Source organism: Sardina pilchardus, chromosome 5 (assembly GCF_963854185.1).
Source record: "Sardina pilchardus chromosome 5, fSarPil1.1, whole genome shotgun sequence".
Lineage (NCBI taxonomy): Eukaryota > Metazoa > Chordata > Actinopteri > Clupeiformes > Clupeidae > Sardina > Sardina pilchardus.
The window spans coordinates 460853-465852 of NC_084998.1; the positions used below are offsets into that span (position 1 = coordinate 460853).

At 52.4% G+C, this 5000-nt stretch overlaps 8 non-coding genes across 8 annotated transcripts; all 8 read left to right on the forward strand.

Annotated features, from left to right (window-relative positions):
* Positions 1 to 343: 343 nt before the first annotated feature.
* Positions 344 to 415, forward strand: trnaw-cca (transfer RNA tryptophan (anticodon CCA)). Its single transcript has one exon. It is a non-coding gene; the product is annotated as a tRNA-Trp (tRNA).
* Positions 416 to 981: 566 nt separating this feature from the next.
* Positions 982 to 1053, forward strand: trnaw-cca (transfer RNA tryptophan (anticodon CCA)). Its single transcript has one exon. It is a non-coding gene; the product is annotated as a tRNA-Trp (tRNA).
* Positions 1054 to 1619: 566 nt separating this feature from the next.
* On the forward strand, positions 1620 to 1691 carry trnaw-cca (transfer RNA tryptophan (anticodon CCA)). Its single transcript has one exon. It is a non-coding gene; the product is annotated as a tRNA-Trp (tRNA).
* A 566-nt stretch (positions 1692 to 2257) lies between these two features.
* On the forward strand, positions 2258 to 2329 carry trnaw-cca (transfer RNA tryptophan (anticodon CCA)). Its single transcript has one exon. It is a non-coding gene; the product is annotated as a tRNA-Trp (tRNA).
* A 566-nt stretch (positions 2330 to 2895) lies between these two features.
* trnaw-cca (transfer RNA tryptophan (anticodon CCA)) lies at positions 2896 to 2967 on the forward strand. Its single transcript has one exon. It is a non-coding gene; the product is annotated as a tRNA-Trp (tRNA).
* Positions 2968 to 3417: 450 nt separating this feature from the next.
* trnaw-cca (transfer RNA tryptophan (anticodon CCA)) lies at positions 3418 to 3489 on the forward strand. The gene has a single exon. It is a non-coding gene; the product is annotated as a tRNA-Trp (tRNA).
* A 566-nt stretch (positions 3490 to 4055) lies between these two features.
* trnaw-cca (transfer RNA tryptophan (anticodon CCA)) lies at positions 4056 to 4127 on the forward strand. Its single transcript has one exon. It is a non-coding gene; the product is annotated as a tRNA-Trp (tRNA).
* A 566-nt stretch (positions 4128 to 4693) lies between these two features.
* trnaw-cca (transfer RNA tryptophan (anticodon CCA)) lies at positions 4694 to 4765 on the forward strand. The gene has a single exon. It is a non-coding gene; the product is annotated as a tRNA-Trp (tRNA).
* Positions 4766 to 5000: the final 235 nt, after the last annotated feature.

Below are 5000 nucleotides of genomic sequence, written 5' to 3' on the forward strand. Positions count from 1 at the left end.
ATTTCGGTGAAAAACACCAGTGTCCGCCACGGTGACTTTTGCTGTAAAGAAATCGCCTGAACAGGGACTTGAACCCTGGACCCTCAGATTAAAAGTCTGATGCTCTACCGACTGAGCTATCCAGGCTTCGAGAGAGCACCCAGCTCTGCACGAACGTGGCTGTAACTTGGCTCTTCCTAACGTACGTTGGTAAGTCATGCACGGCGTGGCAAAGTTACAGCAAGCGAAACGTCTGCAGGTGCAACAGAGAATGGCTCCCCCTGCACTGAAAGCCTGCATTGCTCGAGGTTTCAATAGCAGATACAGGGAGAAGTGGGAAAGTTTATCTGTGCAGCACCTGTGGGACCTCGTGGCGCAACGGTAGCGCGTCTGACTCCAGATCAGAAGGTTGCGTGTTCAAATCACGTCGGGGTCATAGAAATCACCGCTCAACTCTTTTCACCGTCCAACTCAGCGACAGCACTTTGGCTGAAAGGCAATTAGTGGGCCTGTGAATTTCAAGCCATTACTGAAAAGCGAAGGATTTCGGTGAAAAACACCAGTGTCCGCCACGGTGACTTTTACAGGCTTTGACGCGGAGAGTAGCAAAGAGTGCGCTAAGCAAGCGCTGACGGCCAGAGTAAATCGTTCAGCAGTCGGGCATTTCCTTCGCACCAGGGCGAAAGATGGCGTCGCCCGGCTGTAAAGAAATCGCCTGAACAGGGACTTGAACCCTGGACCCTCAGATTAAAAGTCTGATGCTCTACCGACTGAGCTATCCAGGCTTCGAGAGAGCACCCAGCTCTGCACGAACGTGGCTGTAACTTGGCTCTTCCTAACGTACGTTGGTAAGTCATGCACGGCGTGGCAAAGTTACAGCAAGCGAAACGTCTGCAGGTGCAACAGAGAATGGCTCCCCCTGCACTGAAAGCCTGCATTGCTCGAGGTTTCAATAGCAGATACAGGGAGAAGTGGGAAAGTTTATCTGTGCAGCACCTGTGGGACCTCGTGGCGCAACGGTAGCGCGTCTGACTCCAGATCAGAAGGTTGCGTGTTCAAATCACGTCGGGGTCATAGAAATCACCGCTCAACTCTTTTCACCGTCCAACTCAGCGACAGCACTTTGGCTGAAAGGCAATTAGTGGGCCTGTGAATTTCAAGCCATTACTGAAAAGCGAAGGATTTCGGTGAAAAACACAAGTGTCCGCCACGGTGACTTTTACAGGCTTTGACGCGGAGAGTAGCAAAGAGTGCGCTAAGCAAGCGCTGACGGCCAGAGTAAATCGTTCAGCAGTCGGGCATTTCCTCCGCACCAGGGCGAAAGATGGCGTCGCCCGGCTGTAAAGAAATCGCCTGAACAGGGACTTGAACCCTGGACCCTCAGATTAAAAGTCTGATGCTCTACCGACTGAGCTATCCAGGCTTCGAGAGAGCACCCAGCTCTGCACGAACGTGGCTGTAACTTGGCTCTTCCTAACGTACGTTGGTAAGTCATGCACGGCGTGGCAAAGTTACAGCAAGCGAAACGTCTGCAGGTGCAACAGAGAATGGCTCCCCCTGCACTGAAAGCCTGCATTGCTCGAGGTTTCAATAGCAGATACAGGGAGAAGTGGGAAAGTTTATCTGTGCAGCACCTGTGGGACCTCGTGGCGCAACGGTAGCGCGTCTGACTCCAGATCAGAAGGTTGCGTGTTCAAATCACGTCGGGGTCATAGAAATCACCGCTCAACTCTTTTCACCGTCCAACTCAGCGACAGCACTTTGGCTGAAAGGCAATTAGTGGGCCTGTGAATTTCAAGCCATTACTGAAAAGCGAAGGATTTCGGTGAAAAACACCAGTGTCCGCCACGGTGACTTTTACAGGCTTTGACGCGGAGAGTAGCAAAGAGTGCGCTAAGCAAGCGCTGACGGCCAGAGTAAATCGTTCAGCAGTCGGGCATTTCCTCCGCACCAGGGCGAAAGATGGCGTCGCCCGGCTGTAAAGAAATCGCCTGAACAGGGACTTGAACCCTGGACCCTCAGATTAAAAGTCTGATGCTCTACCGACTGAGCTATCCAGGCTTCGAGAGAGCACCCAGCTCTGCACGAACGTGGCTGTAACTTGGCTCTTCCTAACGTACGTTGGTAAGTCATGCACGGCGTGGCAAAGTTACAGCAAGCGAAACGTCTGCAGGTGCAACAGAGAATGGCTCCCCCTGCACTGAAAGCCTGCATTGCTCGAGGTTTCAATAGCAGATACAGGGAGAAGTGGGAAAGTTTATCTGTGCAGCACCTGTGGGACCTCGTGGCGCAACGGTAGCGCGTCTGACTCCAGATCAGAAGGTTGCGTGTTCAAATCACGTCGGGGTCATAGAAATCACCGCTCAACTCTTTTCACCGTCCAACTCAGCGACAGCACTTTGGCTGAAAGGCAATTAGTGGGCCTGTGAATTTCAAGCCATTACTGAAAAGCGAAGGATTTCGGTGAAAAACACCAGTGTCCGCCACGGTGACTTTTACAGGCTTTGACGCGGAGAGTAGCAAAGAGTGCGCTAAGCAAGCGCTGACGGCCAGAGTAAATCGTTCAGCAGTCGGGCATTTCCTCCGCACCAGGGCGAAAGATGGCGTCGCCCGGCTGTAAAGAAATCGCCTGAACAGGGACTTGAACCCTGGACCCTCAGATTAAAAGTCTGATGCTCTACCGACTGAGCTATCCAGGCTTCGAGAGAGCACCCAGCTCTGCACGAACGTGGCTGTAACTTGGCTCTTCCTAACGTACGTTGGTAAGTCATGCACGGCGTGGCAAAGTTACAGCAAGCGAAACGTCTGCAGGTGCAACAGAGAATGGCTCCCCCTGCACTGAAAGCCTGCATTGCTCGAGGTTTCAATAGCAGATACAGGGAGAAGTGGGAAAGTTTATCTGTGCAGCACCTCTGGGACCTCGTGGCGCAACGGTAGCGCGTCTGACTCCAGATCAGAAGGTTGCGTGTTCAAATCACGTCGGGGTCATAGAAATCACCGCTCAACTCTTTTCACCGTCCAACTCAGCGACAGCACTTTGGCTGAAAGGCAATTAGTGGGCCTGTGAATTTCAAGCCATTACTGAAAAGCGAAGGATTTCGGTGAAAAACACCAGTGTCCGCCACGGTGACTTTTGCTGTAAAGAAATCGCCTGAACAGGGACTTGAACCCTGGACCCTCAGATTAAAAGTCTGATGCTCTACCGACTGAGCTATCCAGGCTTCGAGAGAGCACCCAGCTCTGCACGAACGTGGCTGTAACTTGGCTCTTCCTAACGTACGTTGGTAAGTCATGCACGGCGTGGCAAAGTTACAGCAAGCGAAACGTCTGCAGGTGCAACAGAGAATGGCTCCCCCTGCACTGAAAGCCTGCATTGCTCGAGGTTTCAATAGCAGATACAGGGAGAAGTGGGAAAGTTTATCTGTGCAGCACCTGTGGGACCTCGTGGCGCAACGGTAGCGCGTCTGACTCCAGATCAGAAGGTTGCGTGTTCAAATCACGTCGGGGTCATAGAAATCACCGCTCAACTCTTTTCACCGTCCAACTCAGCGACAGCACTTTGGCTGAAAGGCAATTAGTGGGCCTGTGAATTTCAAGCCATTACTGAAAAGCGAAGGATTTCGGTGAAAAACACCAGTGTCCGCCACGGTGACTTTTACAGGCTTTGACGCGGAGAGTAGCAAAGAGTGCGCTAAGCAAGCGCTGACGGCCAGAGTAAATCGTTCAGCAGTCGGGCATTTCCTTCGCACCAGGGCGAAAGATGGCGTCGCCCGGCTGTAAAGAAATCGCCTGAACAGGGACTTGAACCCTGGACCCTCAGATTAAAAGTCTGATGCTCTACCGACTGAGCTATCCAGGCTTCGAGAGAGCACCCAGCTCTGCACGAACGTGGCTGTAACTTGGCTCTTCCTAACGTACGTTGGTAAGTCATGCACGGCGTGGCAAAGTTACAGCAAGCGAAACGTCTGCAGGTGCAACAGAGAATGGCTCCCCCTGCACTGAAAGCCTGCATTGCTCGAGGTTTCAATAGCAGATACAGGGAGAAGTGGGAAAGTTTATCTGTGCAGCACCTGTGGGACCTCGTGGCGCAACGGTAGCGCGTCTGACTCCAGATCAGAAGGTTGCGTGTTCAAATCACGTCGGGGTCATAGAAATCACCGCTCAACTCTTTTCACCGTCCAACTCAGCGACAGCACTTTGGCTGAAAGGCAATTAGTGGGCCTGTGAATTTCAAGCCATTACTGAAAAGCGAAGGATTTCGGTGAAAAACACAAGTGTCCGCCACGGTGACTTTTACAGGCTTTGACGCGGAGAGTAGCAAAGAGTGCGCTAAGCAAGCGCTGACGGCCAGAGTAAATCGTTCAGCAGTCGGGCATTTCCTCCGCACCAGGGCGAAAGATGGCGTCGCCCGGCTGTAAAGAAATCGCCTGAACAGGGACTTGAACCCTGGACCCTCAGATTAAAAGTCTGATGCTCTACCGACTGAGCTATCCAGGCTTCGAGAGAGCACCCAGCTCTGCACGAACGTGGCTGTAACTTGGCTCTTCCTAACGTACGTTGGTAAGTCATGCACGGCGTGGCAAAGTTACAGCAAGCGAAACGTCTGCAGGTGCAACAGAGAATGGCTCCCCCTGCACTGAAAGCCTGCATTGCTCGAGGTTTCAATAGCAGATACAGGGAGAAGTGGGAAAGTTTATCTGTGCAGCACCTGTGGGACCTCGTGGCGCAACGGTAGCGCGTCTGACTCCAGATCAGAAGGTTGCGTGTTCAAATCACGTCGGGGTCATAGAAATCACCGCTCAACTCTTTTCACCGTCCAACTCAGCGACAGCACTTTGGCTGAAAGGCAATTAGTGGGCCTGTGAATTTCAAGCCATTACTGAAAAGCGAAGGATTTCGGTGAAAAACACCAGTGTCCGCCACGGTGACTTTTACAGGCTTTGACGCGGAGAGTAGCAAAGAGTGCGCTAAGCAAGCGCTGACGGCCAGAGTAAATCGTTCAGCAGTCGGGCATTTCCTCC